This window comes from Schistocerca gregaria, chromosome 2 (assembly GCF_023897955.1).
Source record: "Schistocerca gregaria isolate iqSchGreg1 chromosome 2, iqSchGreg1.2, whole genome shotgun sequence".
Lineage (NCBI taxonomy): Eukaryota > Metazoa > Arthropoda > Insecta > Orthoptera > Acrididae > Schistocerca > Schistocerca gregaria.
Window position 1 is genome coordinate 967,760,396 of NC_064921.1, and position 22,840 is coordinate 967,783,235.

A 22,840-nucleotide genomic window follows, 5' to 3' on the forward strand; every position below is an offset into this window, starting at 1 on the left:
ATACGAAAGTGGCTGTTCCGCGATTTTGTTTACCTTACCCTTAGACATCATTTCATGTACGAATACTGGCAAGAATTCTCGCTACATTCCAAGTTGCTCCCTCCACTTTCAGCCTACTTGGATGATTCATTACCACGCAAACACTTCCAGAGCACGCTACATGTAATAAATCGCAGCTTATAGGTTTAATGTCATGATGCCGCTCAATTTAAGTCCGCTAGGGGCACCTGGTTGCTTGGTGTAATGGTTAGCATTCCGGACTTTGAATCCAGCGATCCGAGTTCGAGTCTCGGTGGAACCTGAATCTGTGTATTGCGATCGTTTCTAGAAATGTGTACGAGCTGGTAGTTGGAATTGTATATCCAGAATTTTAGCTAGGATCATGTAATGCAAATTGTTAATAGCAGTCCACACGTGAATGGGGAACGCTCCAAATGCTTATGCTTTCGCTACTAGGATTAATAACGGAACGTAAAGGGTTCAACTACGAGAAGACGACCTCAGCTGAGGGTCCCAGTATCTCTCCGTTTTGGGTGCTGCATGCGCGTGCATTTAACAAACGTGCATGCGATGTACTAGTTCTTGGGAAACGAATAGATTCGTTATACGTGTCAGTCTTTAGGTATAGATATAAGTAATCGAACACGGCTTAATCCTGCTTCGTAGATTGCTTTCCACAATACGCACTTGCCAGTATCATTGGCCGGTGGCCCGACATGCAGTTTGTCCTGTTGCATGGCTTACTTTCAGAGACTCGCTAGTTTATCGTAATGCTTGGTTGTCGCGAAGTGAAAAGTAGGGCCTGTCCGGGATTTGAACCCGGGACCTCCTGCACCCAAAGCAGGAATCATACCCCTAGACCAACAGGCCGCACAACGAAGCAGGTGTGCACCCCGCCACCTACTGATATCTTGCCGCACTTGCTAGTTGCAGCATCCAATATGGACCATATTCTCAAAGAGGTTTCTTAATCCGACACCAACAACATGAGCTGTGCTGAGGACAAATGTATGTGAAGGCTGAAAGAGCTGCTTGAGTTGTGTGACAGTATGTCGATCATGTGAAGTGCAAATGTTATCGTGTCACGCACCATCCGCCCACTATGTAGCGTTGTGTGACAGCACGCACTTTTCGACAGTACTCTGTGTCCATAGCTGTTTTCATAGCTAGGCTGCTTCCAGCACAAAGCATCCACCATACGAAAGTGGCTGTTCCGCGATTTTGATTACCTGACCCTTAGACATCATTTCATGTACGAATACTGGCAAGAATTCTCGCTAAATTCCAAGTTGCTCCCTCCACTTTCAGCCTACTTGGATGCTTCATTAGCACACAAACACTTCCAGAGGACGCTACATGTAATAAATCGCAGCTTATAGGTTTAATGTCATGATGCTGCTCAATTCCAGTCCGCGAGGGGCACACGGTTCCATGGTGTAATGGTTAGCACTTTGGACTTTGAATCCAGCGATCCGAGTTCGAGTCTCGGTGGAACCTGACTCTGTGTTTTGCGATCGTTTCTAGAAATGTGTACGAGCTGGTAGTTGGAATTGTATATCCAGAATTTTAGCTAGGATCATGTAATGCAAATTGTTAATAGCAGTCCACACGTGAATGGGGAACGCTCCAAATGCTTATGCTTTTGCTACTAGGATTCATAACGGAACGTAAGAGGTTCAACTGCGAGAAGACGACCTCAGCTGAGGGTCCCAGTATCTCTCCGTTTTGGGTGCTGCATGCGCGTGCATTTAACAAACGTGCATGCGATGTACTAGATCTTGGGAAACGAATAGAATCGTTATACGTGTCAGTCTTTAGGTATAGATATAAGTAATCGAACACGGCTTAATCCTGCTTCGTAGATTGCTTTCCACAAGACGCACTTGCCAGTATCATTGGCCGGTGGCCCGACATGCAGTTTGTCCTGTTGCATGGCTTACTTTCAGAGACTCGCTAGTTTATCGTAATGCTTGGTTGTCCCGAAAGTGAAAAGTAGGGCTTGTCCGGGATTTGAACCCGGTACCTTCTGCACGCAAAGCGGGAATCATACCCCTAGACCAACAGGCCGCACAACGAAGCAGGTGTGCACCCCGCCACCTACTGATATCTTGCCGCACTTGCTAGTTGCAGCATACAATATGGACCATATTCTCAAAGAGGTTTCTTAATCCGACACCAACAACATGAGCTGTGCTGAGGACCAGTGTATGTGAAGGCTGAAAGAGCTGCTTGAGTTGTGTGACAGTATGTCGATCGTGTGAAGTGCAAAAGTTATCGTGTCACGCACCATCCGCCCACTACGTAGCGTTGTGTGACAGCACGCACTTTTCGACAGTACTCTGTGTCCATAGCTGTTTTCATAGCTAGACTGCTTCCAGCACAAAGCATCCACCATACGAAAGTGGCTGTTCCGCGATTTTGATTACCTGACCCTTAGACATCATTTCATGTACGAATACTGGCAAGAATTCTCGCTACATTCCAAGTTGCTCCCTCCACTTTCAGCCTACTTGGATGCTTCATTAGCACGCAAACACTTCCAGAGGACGCTACATGTAATAAATCGCAGCTTATAGGTTTAATGTCATGATGCTGCTCAATTTAAGTCCGCTAGGGGCACCCGGTTGCTTGGTGTAATGGTTAGCATTCCGGACTTTGAATCCAGCGATCCGAGTTCGAGTCTCGGTGGAAACTGACTCTGTGTTTTGCGATCGTTTCTAGAAATGTGTACGAGCTGGTAGTTGGAATTGTATATCCTGAATTTTAGCTAGGATCATGTAATGCAAATTGTTAATAGCAGTCCACACGTGAATGGGGAACGCTCCAAATGCTTATGCTTTTGCTACTAGGATTCATAACGGAACGTAAGAGGTTCAACTGCGAGAAGACGACCTCAGCTGAGGGTCCCAGTATCTCTCCGTTTTGGGTGCTGCATGCGCGTGCATTTAACAAACGTGCATGCGATGTACTAGTTCTTGGGAAACGAATAGAATCGTTATACGTGTCAGTCTTTAGGTATAGATATAAGTAATCGAACACGGCTTAATCCTGCTTCGTAGATTGCTTTCCACAAGACGCACTTGCCAGTATCATTGGCCGGTGGCCCGACATGCAGTTTGTCCTGTTGCATGGCTTACTTTCAGAGACTCGCTAGTTTATCGTAATGCTTGGTTGTCCCGAAAGTGAAAAGTAGGGCTTGTCCGGGATTTGAACCCGGTACCTTCTGCACGCAAAGCGGGAATCATACCCCTAGACCAACAGGCCGCACAACGAAGCAGGTGTGCACCCCGCCACCTACTGATATCTTGCCGCACTAGCTAGTGACAGCATCCAATATGGACCATATTCTCAAAGAGGTTTCTTAACCCGACACCAACAACATGAGCTGTGCTGAGGACCAGTGTGTGTGAAGGCTGAAAGAGCTGCTTGAGTTGTGTGACAGTATGTCAATCGTGTGAAGTGCAAATGTTATCGTGTCACGCACCATCCGCCCACTACATAGCGTTGTGTGACAGCACGCACTTTTCGACAGTACTCTGTGTCCATAGCTGTTTTCATAGCTAGGCTGCTTCCAGCACAAAGCATCCACCATACGAAAGTGGCTGTTCCGCGATTTTGATTTCCTGACCCTTAGACATCATTTCATGTACGAATACTGGCGAGAATTCTCGCTACATTCCAAGTTGCTCCCTCCACTTTCAGCCTACTTGGATGCTTCATTAGCACGCAAACACTTCCTGAGGACGCTACATGTAATAAATCGCAGCTTATAGGTTTAATGTCATGATGCCGCTCAATTCCAGTCCGCGAGGGCACCAGGTTCCATGGTGTAATGGTTAGCATTCCGGACTTTGAATCCAGTGATCCGAGTTCGAGTCTCGGTGGAACCTGAATCTGTGTTTTGCGATCGTTTCTAGAAATGTGTACGAGCTGGTAGTTGGAATTGTATATCCTGAATTTTAGATAGGATCATGTAATGCAAATTGTTAATAGCACTCCACACGTGTATGGGGAACGCTCCAAATGCTTATGCTTTCGCTACTAGGATTAATAACGGAACGTAAAGGGTTCAACTGCGAGAAGACGACCTCAGCTGAGGGTCCCAGTATCTCTCCGTTTTGGGTGCTGCATGCGCGTGCATTTAACAAACGTGCATGCGATGTACTAGTTCTTGGGAAACGAATAGAATCGTTATACGTGTCAGTCTTTAGGTATAGATATAAGTAATCGAACACGGCTTAATCCTGCTTCGAAGATTGCTTTCCACAAGACGCACTTGCCAGTATCATTGGCAGTTGGCCCGAAATGCAGTTTGTCGTGTTGCATGGCTTACTTTCAGAGACTCGCTAGTTTATCGTAATGCTTGGTTGTCGCGAAAGTGAAAAGTAGGGTCTGTCCGAGATTTGAACCTGGGACCTTCTGCACGCAAAGCAGGAATCATACCCCTAGACCAACAGGCCGCACAACCAAGCAGGTGTGCACCCCGCCACCTACTGATATCTTGCCGCACTTTCTAGTCGCAGCATCCAATATGGACCATATTCTCAAAGAGGTTTCTTAATCCGACACCAACAACATGAGCTGTGCTGAGGACCAGTGTGTGTGAAGGCTGAAAGAGCTGCTTGAGTTGTGTGACAGTATGTCAATCGTGTGAAGTGCAAATGTTATCGTGTCACGCACCATCCGCCCACTACGTAGCGTTGTGTGACAGCACGCACTTTTCGACAGTACTCTGTGTCCATAGCTGTTTTCATAGCTAGGCTGCTTCCAGCACAAAGCATCCACCATACGAAAGTGGCTGTTCCGCGATTTTGATTTCCTGACCCTTAGACATCATTTCATGTACGAATACTGGCAAGAATTCTCGCTACATTCCAAGTTGCTCCCTCCACTTTCAGCCTACTTGGATGCTTCATTAGCACGCAAACACTTCCTGAGGACGCTACATGTAATAAATCGCAGCTTATAGGTTTAATGTCATGATGCTGCTCAATTTAAGTCCGCAAAGGGCACCCGGTTGCATGGTGTAATGGTTAGCATTCCGGACTTTGAATCCAGCGATCCGAGTTCGAGTCTCGGTGGAACCTGAATCTGTGTTTTGCGATCGTTTCTAGAAATGTGTACGAGCTGGTAGTTGGAATTGTATATCCTGAATTTTAGATAGGATCATGTAATGCAAATTGTTAATAGCACTCCACACGTGTATGGGGAACGCTCCAAATGCTTATGCTTTCGCTACTAGGATTAATAACGGAACGTAAGGGGTTCAACTGCGAGAAGACGACCTCAGCTGAGGGTCCCAGTATCTCTCCGTTTTGGGTGCTGCATGCGCGTGCATTTAACAAACGTGCATGCGATGTACTAGTTCTTGGGAAACGAATAGATTCGTTATACGTGTCAGTCTTTAGGTATAGATATAAGTAAACGAACACGGCTTAATCCGGCTTCGTAGATTGATTTACACAAGACGCACTTGCCAGTATCATTGGCAGTTGGCCCGACATGCAGTTTGTCCTGTTGCATGGCTTACTTTCAGAGACTCGCTAGTTTATCGTAATGCGTGGTTGTCGCGAAAGTGAAAAGTAGGGCCTGTCTGGGATTCGAACCCGGGACCTCCTGCGCCCAAAGCGGGAATCATACCCATAGACCAACAGGCCGCACAACGAAGCAGGTGTGCACCCCGCCACCTACTGATATCTTGCCGCACTTGCTAGTTGCAGCATCCAATATGGACCATATTCTCAAAGAGGTTTCTTAATCCGACACCAACAACATGAGCTGTGCTGAGGACCAGTGTATGTGAAGGCTGAAAGAGCTGCTTGAGTTGTGTGACAGTATGTCGATCGTGTGAAGTGCAAATGTTATCGTGTCACGCACCATCCGCCCACTACGTAGCGTTGTGTGACAGCACGCACTTTTCGACAGTACTCTGTGTCCATAGCTGTTTTCATAGCTAGGCTGCTTCCAGCACAAAGCATCCACCATACGAAAGTGGCTGTTCCGCGATTTTGATTTCCTGACCCTTAGACATCATTTCATGTACGAATACTGGCAAGAATTCTCGCTACATTCCAAGTTGCTCCCTCCACTTTCAGCCAACTTGGATGATTCATTAGCACGCAAACACTTCCTGAGGACGCTACATGTAATAAATCGCAGCTTATAGGTTTAATGTCATGATGCTGCTCAATTCCAGTCCGCGAGGGCACCCGGTTCCATGGTGTAATGGTTAGCACTCTGGACTTTGAATCCAGCGATCCGAGTTCGAGTCTCGGTGGAACCTGAATCTGTGTTTTGCGATCGTTTCTAGAAATGTGTACGAGCTGGTAGTTGGAATTGTATATCCAGAATTTTAGCTAGGATCATGTAATGCAAATTGTTAATAGCAGTCCACACGTGAATGGGGAACGCTCCAAATGCTTATGCTTTCGCTACTAGGATTAATAACGGAACGTAAAGGGTTCAACTGCGAGAAGACGACCTCAGCTGAGGGTCCCAGTATCTCTCCGTTTTGAGTGCTGCATGCGCGTGCATTTAACAAATGTGCATGAGATGTACTAGTTCTTGGGAAACGAATAGATTCGTTATACGTGTCAGTCTTTAGGTATAGATATAAGTAATCGAACACGGCTTAATCCTGCTTCGTAGATTGCTTTCCACAAGACGCACTTGCCAGTATCATTGGCCGGTGGCCCGACATGCAGTTTGTCCTGTTGCATGGCTTACTTTCAGAGACTCGCTAGTTTATCGTAATGCTTGGTTGTCGCGAATGTGAAAAGTAGGGCCTGTCCAGGATTTGAACCCGGGACCTCCTGCACCCAAGGCAGGAATCATACCCCTAGACCAACAGGCCGCAAAACGAAGCAGGTGTGCACCCCGCCACCTACTGATATCTTGCCGCACTTGCTAGTCTCAGCATCCAATATGGACCATATTCTCAAAGAGGTTTCTTAATCCGACACCAACAACATGAGCTGTGCTGAGGACCAGTGTGTGTGAAGGCTGAAAGAGCTGCTTCAGTTGTGTGACAGTATGTCGATCGTGTGAAGTGCAAATGTTATCGTGTCACGCACCATCCGCCCACTACATAGCGTTGTGTGACAGCACGCACTTTTCGACAGTACTCTGTGTCCATAGCTGTTTTCATAGCTAGGCTGCTTCCAGCACAAAGCATCCACCATACGAAAGTGGCTGTTCCGCGATTTTGATTTCCTGACCCTTAGACATCATTTCATGTACGAATACTGGCAAGAATTCTCGCTACATTCCAAGTTGCTCCCTCCACTTTCAGCCTACTTGGATGCTTCATTAGCACGCAAACACTTCCTGAGGACGCTACATGTAATAAATCTCAGCTTATAGGTTTAATGTCATGATGCTGCTCAATTTAAGTCCGCTAGGGGCACCCGGTTGCATGGTGTAATGGTTAGCATTCCGGACTTTGAATCCAGCGATCCGAGTTCGAGTCTCGGTGGAACCTGAATCTGTGTTTTGCGATCGTTTCTAGAAATGTGTACGAGCTGGTAGTTGGAATTCTATATCCTGAATTTTAGATAGGATCATGTAATGCAAATTGTTAATAGCAGTCCACACGTGAATGGGGAACGCTCCAAATGCTTATGCTTTCGCTACTAGGATTAATAACGGAACGTAAGAGGTTCAACTGCGAGAAGACGACCTCAGCTGAGGGTCCCAGTATCTCTCCGTTTTGGGTGCTGCATGCGCGTGCATTTAACAAACGTGCATGCGATGTACTAGTTCTTGGGAAACGAATAGATTCGTTATACGTGTCAGTCTTTAGGTATAGATATAAGTAAACGAACACGGCTTAATCCGGCTTCGTAGATTGCTTTACACAAGACGCACTTGCCAGTATCATTGGCAGTTGGCCCGAAATGCAGTTTGTCGTGTTGCATGGCTTACTTTCAGAGACTCGCTAGTTTATCGTAATGCTTGGTTGTCGCGGAAGTGAAAAGTAGAGCCTGTCCGGGATTTGAACCCGGGACCTCCTGCACCCAAAGCAGGAATCATACCCCAAGACCAACAGGCCGCACAACGAAGCAGGTGTGAACCCCGCCACCTACTGATATCTTGCCGCACTTGCTAGTTGCAGCATCCAATATGGACCATATTCTCAAAGAGGTTTCTTAATGCGACACCAACAACATGAGCTGTGCTGAGGACCAATGTATGTGAAGGCTGAAAGAGCTGCTTGAGTTGTGTGACAGTATGTTGATCGTGTGAAGTGCAAATGTTATCGTGTCACGCACCATCCGCCCACTACGTAGCGTTGTGTGACAGCACGCACTTTTCGACAGTACTCTGTGTCCATAGCTGTTTTCATAGCTAGGCTGCTTCCAGCACAAAGCATCCACCATACGAAAGTGGCTGTTCCGCGATTTTGATTTCCTGACCCTTAGACATCATTTCATGTACGAATACTGGCAAGAATTCTCGCTACATTCCAAGTTGCTCCCTCCACTTTCAGCCTACTTGGATGATTCATTAGCACGCAAACACTTCCTGAGGACGCTACATGTAATAAATCGCAGCTTATAGGTTTAATGTCATGATGCTGCTCTATTCCAGTCCGCGAGGGCACCCTGTTCCATGGTGTAATGGTTAGCACTCTGGACTTTGAATCCAGCGATCCGAGTTCGAGTCTCGGTGGAACCTGAATCTGTGTTTTGCGATCGTTTCTAGAAATGTGTACGAGCTGGTAGTTGGAATTGTATATCCAGAATTTTAGCTAGGATCATGTAATGCAAATTGTTAATAGCAGTCCACACGAGAATGGGGAACGCTCCAAATGCTTATGCTTTCGCTACTAGGATTAATAACGGAACGTAAAGGGTTCAACTGCGAGAAGACGACCTCAGCTGAGGGTCCCAGTATCTCTCCGATTTGAGTGCTGCATGCGCGTGCATTTAACAAATGTGCATGCGATGTACTAGTTCTTGGGAAACGAATAGATTCGTTATACGTGTCAGTCTTTAGGTATAGATATAAGTAATCGAACACGGCTTAATCCTGCTTCGTAGATTGCTTTCCACAAGACGCACTTGCCAGTATCATTGGCCGGTGGCCCGACATGCAGTTTGTCCTGTTGCATGGCTTACTTTCAGAGACTCGCTAGTTTATCGTAATGCTTGGTTGTCGCGAATGTGAAAAGTAGGGCCTGTCCAGGATTTGAACCCGGGACCTCCTGCACCCAAGGCAGGAATCATACCCCTAGACCAACAGGCCGCAAAACGAAGCAGGTGTGCACCCCGCCACCTACTGATATCTTGCCGCACTTGCTAGTCGCAGCATCCAATATGGACCATATTCTCAAAGAGGTTTCTTAATCCGACACCAACAACATGAGCTGTGCTGAGGACCAGTGTGTGTGAAGGCTGAAAGAGCTGCTTCAGTTGTGTGACAGTATGTCGATCGTGTGAAGTGCAAATGTTATCGTGTCACGCACCATCCGCCCACTACATAGCGTTGTGTGACAGCACGCACTTTTCGACAGTACTCTGTGTCCATAGCTGTTTTCATAGCTAGGCTGCTTCCAGCACAAAGCATCCACCATACGAAAGTGGCTGTTCCGCGATATTGATTTCCGGACCCTTAGACATCATTTCATGTACGAATACTGGCAAGAATTCTCGCTACATTCCAAGTTGCTCCCTCCACTTTCAGCCTACTTGGATGCTTCATTAGCACGCAAACACTTCCAGAGGACGCTACATGTAATAAATCTCAGCTTATAGGTTTAATGTCATGATGCTGCTCAATTTAAGTCCGCTCGGGGCACCCGGTTCCATGGTGTAATGGTTAGCATTCTGGACTTTGAATCCAGCGATCCGAGTTCGAGTCTCGGTGGAACCTGAATCTGTGTTTTGCGATCGTTTCTAGAGATGTGTACGAGCTGGTAGTTGGAATTGTATATCCTGAATTTTAGATAGGATCATGTAATGCAAATTGTTAATAGCAGTCCACACGTGTATGGGGAACGCTCCAAATGCTTATGCTTTCGCTACTAGGATTAATAACGGAACGTAAAGGGTTCAACTGCGAGAAGACGACCTCAGCTGAGGGTCCCAGTATCTCTCCGTTTTGGGTGCTGCATGCGCGTGCATTTAACAAACGTGCATGCGATGTACTAGTTCTTGGGAAACGAATAGAATCGTTATACGTGTCAGTCTTTAGCTATAGATATAAGTAATCGAACACGGCTTAATCCTGCTTCGTAGATTGCTTTCCACAAGACGCACTTGCCAGTATCATTGGCCGGTGGCCCGACATGCAGTTTGTCCTGTTGCATGGCTTACTTTCAGAGACTCGCTAGTTTATCGTAATGCTTGGTTGTCGCGAAAGTGAAAAGTAGGGCCTGTCCGGGATTTGAACCCGGGACCTCCTGCACCCAAAGCACGAATCATACCCCTAGACCAACAGGCCGCACAACGAAGCAGGTGTGCACCCCGCCACCTACTGATATCTTGCCGCACTTGCTAGTCGCAGCATCCAATATGGACCATATTCTCAAAGAGGTTTCTTAATCCGACACCAACAACATGAGCTGTGCTGAGGACCAATGTATGTGAAGGCTGAAACAGCTGCTTGAGTTGTGTGACAGTATGTTGATCGTGTGAAGTGCAAATGTTATCGTGTCACGCACCATCCGCCCACTACGTAGCGTTGTGTGACAGCACGCACTTTTCGACAGTACTCTGTGTCCATAGCTGTTTTCATAGCTAGGCTGCTTCCAGCACAAAGCATCCACCATACGAAAGTGGCTGTTCCGCGATTTTGATTTCCTGACCCTTAGACATCATTTCATGTACGAATACTGGCAAGAATTCTCGCTACATTCCAAGTTGCTCCCTCCACTTTCAGCCTACTTGGATGCTTCATTAGCACGCAAACACTTCCTGAGGACGCTACATGTAATAAATCGCTGCTTATAGGTTTAATGTCATGATGCTGCTCAATTCCAGTCCGCGAGGGCACCCGGTTCCATGGTGTAATGGTTAGCACTCTGGACTTTGAATCCAGCGATCCGAGTTCGAGTCTCGGTGGAACCTGAATCTGTGTTTTGCGATCGTTTCTAGAAATGTGTACGAGCTGGTAGTTGGAATTGTATATCCTGAATTTTAGCTAGGATCATGTAATGCAAATTGTTAATAGCAGTCCACACGTGAATGGGGAACGCTCCAAATGCTTATGCTTTCGCTACTAGGATTAATAACGGAACGTAAAGGGTTCAACTGCGAGAAGACGACCTCAGCTGAGGGTCCCAGTATCTCTCCGTTTTGGGTGCTGCATGCGCGTGCATTTAACAAACGTGCATGCGATGTACTAGTTCTTGGGAAACGAATAGATTCGTTATACGTGTCAGTCTTTAGGTATAGATATAAGTAAACGAACACGGCTTAATCCGGCTTCGTAGATTGCTTTACACAAGACGCACTTGCCAGTATCATTTTCAGGTGGCCCGACATGCAGTTTGTCCTGTTGCATGGCTTACTTTCAGAGACTCGCTAGTTTATCGTAATGCTTGGTTGTCGCGAAAGTGAATAGTAGGGCCTGTCCGGGATTTGAACCCGGGACCTCATGCACCCACAGCAGGAATCATACCCCTAGACCAACAGGCCGCCCAAGGAAGCAGGTGTGCACCCCGCCACCTACTGATATCTTGCCGCACTTGCTAGTTGCAGCATCCAATATGGACCATATTCTCAAAGAGGTTTCTTAATCCGACACCAACAACAAGAGCTGTGCTGAGAACCAGTGTATGTGAAGGCTGAAAGAGCTGCTTGAGTTGTGTGACAGTATGTCGATCGTGTGAAGTGCAAATGTTATCGTGTCACGCACCATCCGCCCACTACGTAGCGTTGTGTGACAGCACGCACTTTTCGACAGTACTCTGTGTCCATAGCTGTTTTCATAGCTAGGCTGCTTCCAGCACAAAGCATCCACCATACGAAAGTGGCTGTTCCGCGATTTTGATTACCTGACCCTTAGACATCATTTCATGTACGAATACTGGCAAGAATTCTCGCTACATTCCAAGTTGCTCCCTCCACTTTCAGCCTACTTGGATGCTTCATTAGCACGCAAACACTTCCAGAGGACGCTACATGTAATAAATCGCAGCTTATAGGTTTAATGTCATGATGCTGCTCAATTTAAGTCCGCTAGGGGCACCCGGTTACATGGTGTAATCGTTAGCATTCCGGACTTTGAATCCAGCGATCCGAGTTCGAGTCTCGGTGGATACTGACTCTGTGTTTTGCGATCGTTTCTAGAAATGTGTACGAGCTGGTAGTTGGAATTGTATAACCAGAATATTAGCTAGGATCATGTAATGCAAATTGTTAATAGCAGTCCACACGTGAATGGGGAACGCTCCAAATGCTTATGCTTTTGCTACTAGGATTAATAACGGAACGTAAGGGGTTCAACTGCGAGAAGACGACCTCAGCTGAGGGTCCCAGTATCTCACCGTTTTGGGTGCTGCATGCGCGTGCATTTAACAAACGTGCATGCGATGTACTAGTTCTTGGGAAACGAATAGAATCGTTATACGTGTCAGTCTTTAGGTATAGATATAAGTAATCGAAGACGGCTTAATCCTGCTTCGTAGATTGCTTTCCACAAGACGCACTTGCCAGTATCATTGGCCGGTGGCCCGACATGCAGTTTGTACTGTTGCATGGCTTACTTTCAGAGACTCGCTAGTTTATCGTAATGCTTGGTTGTCACGAAAGTGAAAAGTAGGGCCTGTCAGGGATTTGAACCCGGGACCTCCTGCACCCAAAGCAGGAATCATACCCCTAGACCAACAGGCCGCACAACGAAGCAGGTGTGCACCCCGCCACCTACTGATATCTTGCCGCACTTGCTAGTCGCAGCATCCAATATGGACCATATTCTCAAAGAGGTTTCTTAATCCGACACCAACAACATGAGCTGTGCTGAGGACCAGTGTATGTGAAGGCTGAAAGAGCTGCTTGAGTTGTGTGACAGTATGTCGATCGTGTGAAGTGCAAATGTTATCGTGTCACGCACCATCCGCCCACTACGTAGCGTTGTGTGACAGCACGCACTTTTCGACAGTACTCTGTGTCCATAGCTGTTTTCATAGCTAGGCTGCTTCCAGCACAAAGCATCCACCATACGAAAGTGGCTGTTCCGCGATTTTGATTACCTGACCCTTAGACATCATTTCATGTACGAATACTGGCAAGAATTCTCGCTACATTCCAAGTTGCTCCCTCCACTTTCAGCCTACTTGGATGCTTCATTAGCACGCAAACACTTCCTGAGGACGCTACATGTAATAAATCGCAGCTTATAGGTTTAATGTCATGATGCTGCTCAATTCCAGTCCGCGAGGGCACCCGGTTCCATGGTGTAATGGTTAGCACTCTGGACTTTGAATCCAGCGATCCGAGTTCGAGTCTCGGTGGAACCTGAATCTGTGTTTTGCGATCGTTTCTAGAAATGTGTACGAGCAGGTAGTTGGAATTGTATAACCAGAATTTTACCTAGGATCATGTAATGCAAATTGTTAATAGCAGTCCACACGAGAATGGGGAACGCTCCAAATGCTTATGCTTTTGCTACTAGGATTAGTAACGGAACGTAAGGGGTTCAACTGCGAGAAGACGACCTCAGCTGAGGGTCCCAGTATCTCTCCGTTTTGGGTGCTGCATGCGCGTGCATTTAACAAACGTGCATGCGATGTACTAGTTCTTGGGAAACGAATAGAATCGTTATACGTGTCAGTCTTTAGCTATAGATATAAGTAATCGAACACGGCTTAATCCTGCTTCGTAGATTGCTTTCCACAAGACGCACTTGCCAGTATCATTGGCCGGTGGCCCGACATGCAGTTTGTCCTGTTGCATGGCTTACTTTCAGAGACTCGCTAGTTTATCGTAATGCTTGGTTGTCGCGAAAGTGAAAAGTAGGGCCTGTCCGGGATTTGAACCCGGGACCTCCTGCACCCAAAGCAGGAATCATACCCCTAGACCAACAGGCCGCACAACGAAGCAGGTGTGCACCCCGCTACCTACTGATATCTTGCCGCACTTGCTAGTCGCAGCATCCAATATGGACCATATTCTCAAAGAGGTTTCTTAATCCGACACCAACAACATGAGCTGTGCTGAGGACCAGTGTATGTGAAGGCTGAAAGAGCTGCTTGAGTTGTGTGACAGTATGTCGATCGTGTGAAGTGCAAATGTTATCGTGTCACGCACCATCCGCCCACTACGTAGCGTTGTGTGACAGCACGCACTTTTCGACAGTACTCTGTGTCCATAGCTGTTTTCATAGCTAGGCTGCTTCCAGCACAAAGCATCCACCATACGAAAGTGGCTGTTCCGCGATTTTGATTTCCTGACCCTTAGACATCATTTCATGTACGAATACTGGCCTGAATTGTCGCTACATTCCAAGTTGCTCCCTCCACTTTCAGCCTACTTGGACGCTTCATTAGCACGCAAACACTTCCTGAGGACGCTACATGTAATAAATCGCAGCTTATAGGTTTAATGTCATGATGCTGCTCAATTCCAGTCCGCAAGGGCACCCAGTTCCATGGTGTAATGGTTAGCACTCTGGACTTTGAATCCAGCGATCCGAGTTCGAGTCTCGGTGGAACCTGAATCTGTGTTTTGCGATCGTTTCTAGAAATGTGTACGAGCTGGTAGTTGGAATTGTATATCCTGAATTTTAGCTAGGATCATGTAATGCAAATTGTTAATAGCAGTCCACACGTGAATGGGGAACGCTCCAAATGCTTATGCTTTCGCTACTAGGATTAATAACGGAACGTAAAGGGTTCAACTGCGAGAAGACGACCTCAGCTGAGGGTCCCAGTATCTCTCCGTTTTGGGAGCTGCATGCGCGTGCATTTAACAAACGTGCATGCGATGTACTAGTTCTTGGGAAACGAATAGATTCGTTATACGTGTCAGTCTTTAGGTATAGATATAAGTAAACGAACACGGCTTAATCCGGCTTCGTAGATTGCTTTACACAAGACGCACTTGCCAGTATCATTTTCAGGTGGCCCGACATGCAGTTTGTCCTGTTGCATGGCTTACTTTCAGAGACTCGCTAGTTTATCGTAATGCTTGGTTGTCGCGAAAGTGAAAAGTAGGGCCTGTCCGGGATTTGAACCCGGGACCTCCTGCACCCTAAGCAGGAATCATACCCCTAGACCAACAAGCCGCCCAAGGAAGCAGGTGTGCACCCCGCCACCTACTGATATCTTGCCGCACTTGCTAGTTGCAGCATCCAATATGGACCATATTCTCAAAGAGGTTTCTTAATCCGACACCAACAACATGAGCTGTGCTGAGGACCAGTGTATGTGAAGGCTGAAAGAGCTGCTTGAGTTGTGTGACAGTATGTCGATCGTGTGAAGTGCAAATGTTATCGTGTCACGCACCATCCGCCCACTACGTAGCGTTGTGTGACAGCACGCACTTTTCGACAGTACTCTGTGTCCATAGCTGTTTTCATAGCTAGGCTGCTTCCAGCACAAAGCATCCACCATACGAAAGTGGCTGTTGCGCGATTTGGATTACCTGACCCTTAGACATCATTTCATGTACGAATACTGGCAAGAATTCTCGCTACATTCCAAGTTGCTCCCTCCACTTTCAGCCTACTTGGATGCTTCATTAGCACGCAAACACTTCCAGAGGACGCTACATGTAATAAATCGCAGCTTATAGGTTTAATGTCATGATGCTGCTCAATTTAAGTCCGCTAGGGGCACCCGGTTGCTTGGTGTAATCGTTAGCATTCCGGACTTTGAATACAGCGATCCGAGTTCGAGTCTCGGTGGAAACTGACTCTGTGTTTTGCGATCGTTTCTAGAAATGTGTACGAGCTGGTAGTTGGAATTGTATAACCAGAATTTTACCTAGGATCATGTAATGCAAATTGTTAATAGCAGTCCACACGTGAATGGGGAACGCTCCAAATGCTTATGCTTTTGCTACTAGGATTAATAACGGAACGTAAGGGGTTCAACTGCGAGAAGACGACCTCAGCTGAGGGTCCCAGTATCTCTCCGTTTTGGGTGCTGCATGCGCGTGCATTTAACAAACGTGCATGCGATGTACTAGTTCTTGGGAAACGAATAGATTCGTTATACGTGTCAGTCTTTAGGTATAGATATAAGCAAACGAACACGGCTTAATCCGGCTTCGTAGATTGCTTTACACAAGACGCACTTGCCAGTATCATTTTCAGGTGGCCCGAAATGCAGTTTGTCCTGTTGCATGGCTTACTTTCAGAGACTCGCTAGTTTATCGTAATGCTTGGTTGTCGCGAAAGTGAATAGTAGGGCCTGTCCGGGATTTGAACCCGGGACCTCATGCACCCAAAGCAGGAAACATACCCCTAGACCAACAGGCCGCACAACGAAGCAGGTGTGCACCCCGCCACCTACTGATATCTTGCCGCACTTGCTAGTTGCAGCATCCAATATGGACCATATTCTCAAAGAGGTTTCTTAATCCGACACCAACAACATGAGCTGTGCTGAGAACCAGTGTATGTGAAGGCTGAAAGAGCTGCTTCAGTTGTGTGACAGTATGTCGATCGTGTGAAGTGCAAATGTTATCGTGTCACGCACCATCCGCCCACTACGTAGCGTTGTGTGACAGCACGCACTTTTCGACAGTACTCTGAGTCCATAGCTGTTTTCATAGCTAGGCTGCTTCCAGCACAAAGCATCCACCATACGAAAGTGGCTGTTCCGCGATTTTGATTACCTGACCCTTAGACATCATTTCATGTACGAATACTGGCAAGAATTCTCGCTACATTCCAAGTTGCTCCCTCCACTTTCAGCCTACTTGGATGCTTCATTAGCACGCAAACACTTCCAGAGGACGCTACATGTAATAAATCGCAGCTTATAGGTTTAATGTCATGATGCTGCTCAATTTAAGTCCGCTAGGGGCACCCGGTTACATGGTGTAATCGTTAGCATTCCGGACTTTGAATCCAGCGATCCGAGTTCGAGTCTCGGTGGATACTGACTCTGTGTTTTGCGATCGTTTCTAGAAATGTGTACGAGCTGGTAGTTGGAATTGTATAACCAGAATTTTAGCTAGGATCATGTAATGCAAATTGTTAATAGCAGTCCACACGTGAATGGGGAACGCTCCAAATGCTTATGCTTTTGCTACTAGGATTAATAACGGAACGTAAGGGGTTCAACTGCGAGAAGACGACCTCAGCTGAGGGTCCCAGTATCTCACCGTTTTGGGTGCTGCATGCGCGTGCATTTAACAAACGTGCATGCGATGTACTAGTTCTTGGGAAACGAATAGAATCGTTATACGTGTCAGTCTTTAGGTATAGATATAAGTAATCGAAGACGGCTTAATCCTGCTTCGTAGATTGCTTTCCACAAGACGCACTTGCCAGTATCATTGGCCGGTGGCCCGACATGCAGTTTGTACTGTTGCATGGCTTACTTTCAGAGACTCGCTAGTTTATCGTAATGCTTGGTTGTCACGAAAGTGAAAAGTAGGGCCTGTCAGGGATTTGAACCCGGGACCTCCTGCATCCAAAGCAGGAATCATACCCCTAGACCAACAGGCCGCACAACGAAGCAGGTGTGCACCCCGCCACCTACTGATATCTTGCCGCACTTGCTAGTCGCAGCATCCAATATGGACCATATTCTCAAAGAGGTTTCTTAATCCGACACCAACAACATGAGCTGTGCTGAGGACCAGTGTATGTGAAGGCTGAAAGAGCTGCTTGAGTTGTGTGACAGTATGTCGATCGTGTGAAGTGCAAATGTTATCGTGTCACGCACCATCCGCCCACTACGTAGCGTTGTGTGACAGCACGCACTTTTCGACAGTACTCTGTGTCCATAGCTGTTTTCATAGCTAGGCTGCTTCCAGCACAAAGCATCCACCATACGAAAGTGGCTGTTCCGCGATTTTGATTACCTGACCCTTAGACATCATTTCATGTACGAATACTGGCAAGAATTCTCGCTACATTCCAAGTTGCTCCCTCCACTTTCAGCCTACTTGGATGCTTCATTAGCACGCAAACACTTCCAGAGGATGCTACATGTAATAAATCGCAGCTTATAGGTTTAATGTCATGATGCTGCTCAATTCCAGTCCGCAAGGGCACCCAGTTCCATGGTGTAATGGTTAGCACTCTGGACTTTGAATCCAGCGATCCGAGTTCGAGTCTCGGTGGAACCTGAATCTGTGTTTTGCGATCGTTTCTAGAAATGTGTACGAGCTGGTAGTTGGAATTGTATATCCTGAATTTTAGCTAGGATCATGTAATGCAAATTGTTAATAGCAGTCCACACGTGAATGGGGAACGCTCCAAATGCTTATGCTTTCGCTACTAGGATTAATAACGGAACGTAAAGGGTTCAACTGCGAGAAGACGACCTCAGCTGAGGGTCCCAGTATCTCTCCGTTTTGGGAGCTGCATGCGCGTGCATTTAACAAACGTGCATGCGATGTACTAGTTCTTGGGAAACGAATAGATTCGTTATACATGTCAGTCTTTAAGTATAGATATAAGTAAACGAACACGGCTTAATCCGGCTTCGTAGATTGCTTTACACAAGACGCACTTGCCAGTATCATTTTCAGGTGGCCCGACATGCAGTTTGTCCTGTTGCATGGCTTACTTTCAGAGACTCGCTAGTTTATCGTAATGCTTGGTTGTCGCGAAAGTGAAAAGTAGGGCCTGTCCGGGATTTGAACCCGGGACCTCCTGCACCCTAAGCAGGAATCATACCCCTAGACCAACAAGCCGCCCAAGGAAGCAGGTGTGCACCCCGCCACCTACTGATATCTTGCCGCACTTGCTAGTTGCAGCATCCAATATGGACCATATTCTCAAAGAGGTTTCTTAATCCGACACCAACAACATGAGCTGTGCTGAGGACCAGTGTATGTGAAGGCTGAAAGAGCTGCTTGAGTTGTGTGACAGTATGTCGATCGTGTGAAGTGCAAATGTTATCGTGTCACGCACCATCCGCCCACTACGTAGCGTTGTGTGACAGCACGCACTTTTCGACAGTACTCTGTGTCCATAGCTGTTTTCATAGCTAGGCTGCTTCCAGCACAAAGCATCCACCATACGAAAGTGGCTGTTGCGCGATTTGGATTACCTGACCCTTAGACATCATTTCATGTACGAATACTGGCAAGAATTCTCGCTACATTCCAAGTTGCTCCCTCCACTTTCAGCCTACTTGGATGCTTCATTAGCACGCAAACACTTCCAGAGGACGCTACATGTAATAAATCGCAGCTTATAGGTTTAATGTCATGATGCTGCTCAATTTAAGTCCGCTAGGGGCACCCGGTTGCTTGGTGTAATCGTTAGCATTCCGGACTTTGAATACAGCGATCCGAGTTCGAGTCTCGGTGGAAACTGACTCTGTGTTTTGCGATCGTTTCTAGAAATGTGTACGAGCTGGTAGTTGGAATTGTATAACCAGAATTTTACCTAGGATCATGTAATGCAAATTGTTAATAGCAGTCCACACGTGAATGGGGAACGCTCCAAATGCTTATGCTTTTGCTACTAGGATTAATAACGGAACGTAAGGGGTTCAACTGCGAGAAGACGACCTCAGCTGAGGGTCCCAGTATCTCTCCGTTTTGGGTGCTGCATGCGCGTGCATTTAACAAACGTGCATGCGATGTACTAGTTCTTGGGAAACGAATAGATTCGTTATACGTGTCAGTCTTTAGGTATAGATATAAGTAAACGAACACGGCTTAATCCGGCTTCGTAGATTGCTTTACACAAGACGCACTTGCCAGTATCATTTTCAGGTGGCCCGAAATGCAGTTTGTCCTGTTGCATGGCTTACTTTCAGAGACTCGCTAGTTTATCGTAATGCTTGGTTGTCGCGAAAGTGAATAGTAGGGCCTGTCCGGGATTTGAACCCGGGACCTCATGCACCCAAAGCAGGAAACATACCCCTAGACCAACAGGCCGCACAACGAAGCAGGTGTGCACCCCGCCACCTACTGATATCTTGCCGCACTTGCTAGTTGCAGCATCCAATATGGACCATATTCTCAAAGAGGTTTCTTAATCCGACACCAACAACATGAGCTGTGCTGAGAACCAGTGTATGTGAAGGCTGAAAGAGCTGCTTGAGTTGTGTGACAGTATGTCGATCGTGTGAAGTGCAAATGTTATCGTGTCACGCACCATCCGCCCACTACGTAGCGTTGTGTGACAGCACGCACTTTTCGACAGTACTCTGTGTCCATAGCTGTTTTCATAGCTAGGCTGCTTCCAGCACAAAGCATCCACCATACGAAAGTGGCTGTTCCGCGATTTTGATTACGTGACCCTTAGACATCATTTCATGTACGAATACTGGCAAGAATTCTCGCTACATTCCAAGTTGCTCCCTCCACTTTCAGCCTACTTGGATGCTTCATTAGCACGCAAACACTTCCAGAGGACGCTACATGTAATAAATCGCAGCTTATAGGTTTAATGTCATGATGCTGCTCAATTTAAGTCCGCTAGGGGCACCCGGTTACATGGTGTAATCGTTAGCATTCCGGACTTTGAATCCAGCGATCCGAGTTCGAGTCTCGGTGGATACTGACTCTGTGTTTTGCGATCGTTTCTAGAAATGTGTACGAGCTGGTAGTTGGAATTGTATAACCAGAATTTTAGCTAGGATCATGTAATGCAAATTGTTAATAGCAGTCCACACGTGAATGGGGAACGCTCCAAATGCTTATGCTTTTGCTACTAGGATTAATAACGGAACGTAAGGGGTTCAACTGCGAATAGACGACCTCAGCTGAGGGTCCCAGTATCTCACCGTTTTGGGTGCTGCATGCGCGTGCATTTAACAAACGTGCATGCGATGTACTAGTTCTTGGGAAACGAATAGAATCGTTATACGTGTCAGTCTTTAGGTATAGATATAAGTAATCGAAGACGGCTTAATCCTGCTTCGTAGATTGCTTTCCACAAGACGCACTTGCCAGTATCATTGGCCGGTGGCCCGACATGCAGTTTGTACTGTTGCATGGCTTACTTTCAGAGACTCGCTAGTTTATCGTAATGCTTGGTTGTCACGAAAGTGAAAAGTAGGGCCTGTCAGGGATTTGAACCCGGGACCTCCTGCACCCAAAGCAGGAATCATACCCCTAGACCAACAGGCCGCACAACGAAGCAGGTGTGCACCCCGCCACCTACTGATATCTTGCCGCACTTGCTAGTCGCAGCATCCAATATGGACCATATTCTCAAAGAGGTTTCTTAATCCGACACCAACAACATGAGCTGTGCTGAGGACCAGTGTATGTGAAGGCTGAAAGAGCTGCTTGAGTTGTGTGACAGTATGTCGATCGTGTGAAGTGCAAATGTTATCGTGTCACGCACCATCCGCCCACTACGTAGCGTTGTGTGACAGCACGCACTTTTCGACAGTACTCTGTGTCCATAGCTGTTTTCATAGCTAGGCTGCTTCCAGCACAAAGCATCCACCATACGAAAGTGGCTGTTCCGCGATTTTGATTACCTGACCCTTAGACATCATTTCATGTACGAATACTGGCAAGAATTCTCGCTACATTCCAAGTTGCTCCCTCCACTTTCAGCCTACTTGGATGCTTCATTAGCACGCAAACACTTCCAGAGGATGCTACATGTAATAAATCGCAGCTTATAGGTTTAATGTCATGATGCTGCTCAATTCCAGTCCGCAAGGGCACCCAGTTCCATGGTGTAATGGTTAGCACTCTGGACTTTGAATCCAGCGATCCGAGTTCGAGTCTCGGTGGAACCTGAATCTGTGTTTTGCGATCGTTTCTAGAAATGTGTACGAGCTGGTAGTTGGAATTGTATATCCTGAATTTTAGCTAGGATCATGTAATGCAAATTGTTAATAGCAGTCCACACGTGAATGGGGAACGCTCCAAATGCTTATGCTTTCGCTACTAGGATTAATAACGGAACGTAAAGGGTTCAACTGCGAGAAGACGACCTCAGCTGAGGGTCCCAGTATCTCTCCGTTTTGGGAGCTGCATGCGCGTGCATTTAACAAACGTGCATGCGATGTACTAGTTCTTGGGAAACGAATAGATTCGTTATACATGTCAGTCTTTAGGTATAGATATAAGTAAACGAACACGGCTTAATCCGGCTTCGTAGATTGCTTTACACAAGACGCACTTGCCAGTATCATTTTCAGGTGGCCCGACATGCAGTTTGTCCTGTTGCATGGCTTACTTTCAGAGACTCGCTAGTTTATCGTAATGCTTGGTTGTCGCGAAAGTGAAAAGTAGGGCCTGTCCGGGATTTGAACCCGGGACCTCCTGCACCCTAAGCAGGAATCATACCCCTAGACCAACAAGCCGCCCAAGGAAGCAGGTGTGCACCCCGCCACCTACTGATATCTTGCCGCACTTGCTAGTTGCAGCATCCAATATGGACCATATTCTCAAAGAGGTTTCTTAATCCGACACCAACAACATGAGCTGTGCTGAGGACCAGTGTATGTGAAGGCTGAAAGAGCTGCTTGAGTTGTGTGACAGTATGTCGATCGTGTGAAGTGCAAATGTTATCGTGTCACGCACCATCCGCCCACTACGTAGCGTTGTGTGACAGCACGCACTTTTCGACAGTACTCTGTTAATAGCAGTCCACACGTGAATGGGGAACGCTCCAAATGCTTATGCTTTCGCTACTAGGATTAATAACGGAACGTAAAGGGTTCAACTGCGAGAAGACGACCTCAGCTGAGGGTCCCAGTATCTCTCCGTTTTGGGAGCTGCATGCGCGTGCATTT

The 22,840-nt window shown here is 46.8% G+C and overlaps 27 non-coding genes across 27 annotated transcripts; 12 read left to right on the forward strand and 15 right to left on the reverse strand.

The window, feature by feature from the left end:
- Positions 1-798: 798 nt before the first annotated feature.
- Positions 799-870, reverse strand: Trnap-ugg (transfer RNA proline (anticodon UGG)). Its single transcript has one exon. It is a non-coding gene; the product is annotated as a tRNA-Pro (tRNA).
- A 555-nt stretch (positions 871-1,425) lies between these two features.
- Trnaq-uug (transfer RNA glutamine (anticodon UUG)) lies at positions 1,426-1,497 on the forward strand. Its single transcript has one exon. It is a non-coding gene; the product is annotated as a tRNA-Gln (tRNA).
- A 2,321-nt stretch (positions 1,498-3,818) lies between these two features.
- Trnaq-uug (transfer RNA glutamine (anticodon UUG)) lies at positions 3,819-3,890 on the forward strand. Its single transcript has one exon. It is a non-coding gene; the product is annotated as a tRNA-Gln (tRNA).
- Positions 3,891-5,015: 1,125 nt separating this feature from the next.
- On the forward strand, positions 5,016-5,087 carry Trnaq-uug (transfer RNA glutamine (anticodon UUG)). The gene has a single exon. It is a non-coding gene; the product is annotated as a tRNA-Gln (tRNA).
- A 1,124-nt stretch (positions 5,088-6,211) lies between these two features.
- Positions 6,212-6,283, forward strand: Trnaq-uug (transfer RNA glutamine (anticodon UUG)). Its single transcript has one exon. It is a non-coding gene; the product is annotated as a tRNA-Gln (tRNA).
- Positions 6,284-6,781: 498 nt separating this feature from the next.
- Positions 6,782-6,853, reverse strand: Trnap-ugg (transfer RNA proline (anticodon UGG)). The gene has a single exon. It is a non-coding gene; the product is annotated as a tRNA-Pro (tRNA).
- Positions 6,854-7,408: 555 nt separating this feature from the next.
- Positions 7,409-7,480, forward strand: Trnaq-uug (transfer RNA glutamine (anticodon UUG)). The gene has a single exon. It is a non-coding gene; the product is annotated as a tRNA-Gln (tRNA).
- A 498-nt stretch (positions 7,481-7,978) lies between these two features.
- Positions 7,979-8,050, reverse strand: Trnap-ugg (transfer RNA proline (anticodon UGG)). The gene has a single exon. It is a non-coding gene; the product is annotated as a tRNA-Pro (tRNA).
- A 554-nt stretch (positions 8,051-8,604) lies between these two features.
- Positions 8,605-8,676, forward strand: Trnaq-uug (transfer RNA glutamine (anticodon UUG)). The gene has a single exon. It is a non-coding gene; the product is annotated as a tRNA-Gln (tRNA).
- A 498-nt stretch (positions 8,677-9,174) lies between these two features.
- Trnap-ugg (transfer RNA proline (anticodon UGG)) lies at positions 9,175-9,246 on the reverse strand. Its single transcript has one exon. It is a non-coding gene; the product is annotated as a tRNA-Pro (tRNA).
- Positions 9,247-9,801: 555 nt separating this feature from the next.
- Positions 9,802-9,873, forward strand: Trnaq-uug (transfer RNA glutamine (anticodon UUG)). The gene has a single exon. It is a non-coding gene; the product is annotated as a tRNA-Gln (tRNA).
- A 498-nt stretch (positions 9,874-10,371) lies between these two features.
- Positions 10,372-10,443, reverse strand: Trnap-ugg (transfer RNA proline (anticodon UGG)). The gene has a single exon. It is a non-coding gene; the product is annotated as a tRNA-Pro (tRNA).
- A 554-nt stretch (positions 10,444-10,997) lies between these two features.
- Positions 10,998-11,069, forward strand: Trnaq-uug (transfer RNA glutamine (anticodon UUG)). Its single transcript has one exon. It is a non-coding gene; the product is annotated as a tRNA-Gln (tRNA).
- A 498-nt stretch (positions 11,070-11,567) lies between these two features.
- Trnap-ugg (transfer RNA proline (anticodon UGG)) lies at positions 11,568-11,639 on the reverse strand. Its single transcript has one exon. It is a non-coding gene; the product is annotated as a tRNA-Pro (tRNA).
- A 1,125-nt stretch (positions 11,640-12,764) lies between these two features.
- Positions 12,765-12,836, reverse strand: Trnap-ugg (transfer RNA proline (anticodon UGG)). Its single transcript has one exon. It is a non-coding gene; the product is annotated as a tRNA-Pro (tRNA).
- Positions 12,837-13,390: 554 nt separating this feature from the next.
- Positions 13,391-13,462, forward strand: Trnaq-uug (transfer RNA glutamine (anticodon UUG)). Its single transcript has one exon. It is a non-coding gene; the product is annotated as a tRNA-Gln (tRNA).
- Positions 13,463-13,960: 498 nt separating this feature from the next.
- Trnap-ugg (transfer RNA proline (anticodon UGG)) lies at positions 13,961-14,032 on the reverse strand. Its single transcript has one exon. It is a non-coding gene; the product is annotated as a tRNA-Pro (tRNA).
- Positions 14,033-14,586: 554 nt separating this feature from the next.
- On the forward strand, positions 14,587-14,658 carry Trnaq-uug (transfer RNA glutamine (anticodon UUG)). Its single transcript has one exon. It is a non-coding gene; the product is annotated as a tRNA-Gln (tRNA).
- A 498-nt stretch (positions 14,659-15,156) lies between these two features.
- Trnap-agg (transfer RNA proline (anticodon AGG)) lies at positions 15,157-15,228 on the reverse strand. Its single transcript has one exon. It is a non-coding gene; the product is annotated as a tRNA-Pro (tRNA).
- A 1,125-nt stretch (positions 15,229-16,353) lies between these two features.
- On the reverse strand, positions 16,354-16,425 carry Trnap-ugg (transfer RNA proline (anticodon UGG)). Its single transcript has one exon. It is a non-coding gene; the product is annotated as a tRNA-Pro (tRNA).
- A 1,125-nt stretch (positions 16,426-17,550) lies between these two features.
- On the reverse strand, positions 17,551-17,622 carry Trnap-ugg (transfer RNA proline (anticodon UGG)). The gene has a single exon. It is a non-coding gene; the product is annotated as a tRNA-Pro (tRNA).
- A 554-nt stretch (positions 17,623-18,176) lies between these two features.
- Trnaq-uug (transfer RNA glutamine (anticodon UUG)) lies at positions 18,177-18,248 on the forward strand. Its single transcript has one exon. It is a non-coding gene; the product is annotated as a tRNA-Gln (tRNA).
- A 498-nt stretch (positions 18,249-18,746) lies between these two features.
- Trnap-agg (transfer RNA proline (anticodon AGG)) lies at positions 18,747-18,818 on the reverse strand. Its single transcript has one exon. It is a non-coding gene; the product is annotated as a tRNA-Pro (tRNA).
- A 1,125-nt stretch (positions 18,819-19,943) lies between these two features.
- Positions 19,944-20,015, reverse strand: Trnap-ugg (transfer RNA proline (anticodon UGG)). Its single transcript has one exon. It is a non-coding gene; the product is annotated as a tRNA-Pro (tRNA).
- A 1,125-nt stretch (positions 20,016-21,140) lies between these two features.
- Trnap-ugg (transfer RNA proline (anticodon UGG)) lies at positions 21,141-21,212 on the reverse strand. The gene has a single exon. It is a non-coding gene; the product is annotated as a tRNA-Pro (tRNA).
- A 554-nt stretch (positions 21,213-21,766) lies between these two features.
- Positions 21,767-21,838, forward strand: Trnaq-uug (transfer RNA glutamine (anticodon UUG)). The gene has a single exon. It is a non-coding gene; the product is annotated as a tRNA-Gln (tRNA).
- Positions 21,839-22,336: 498 nt separating this feature from the next.
- Positions 22,337-22,408, reverse strand: Trnap-agg (transfer RNA proline (anticodon AGG)). The gene has a single exon. It is a non-coding gene; the product is annotated as a tRNA-Pro (tRNA).
- Between the last annotated feature and the right edge of the window lie 432 nt (positions 22,409-22,840).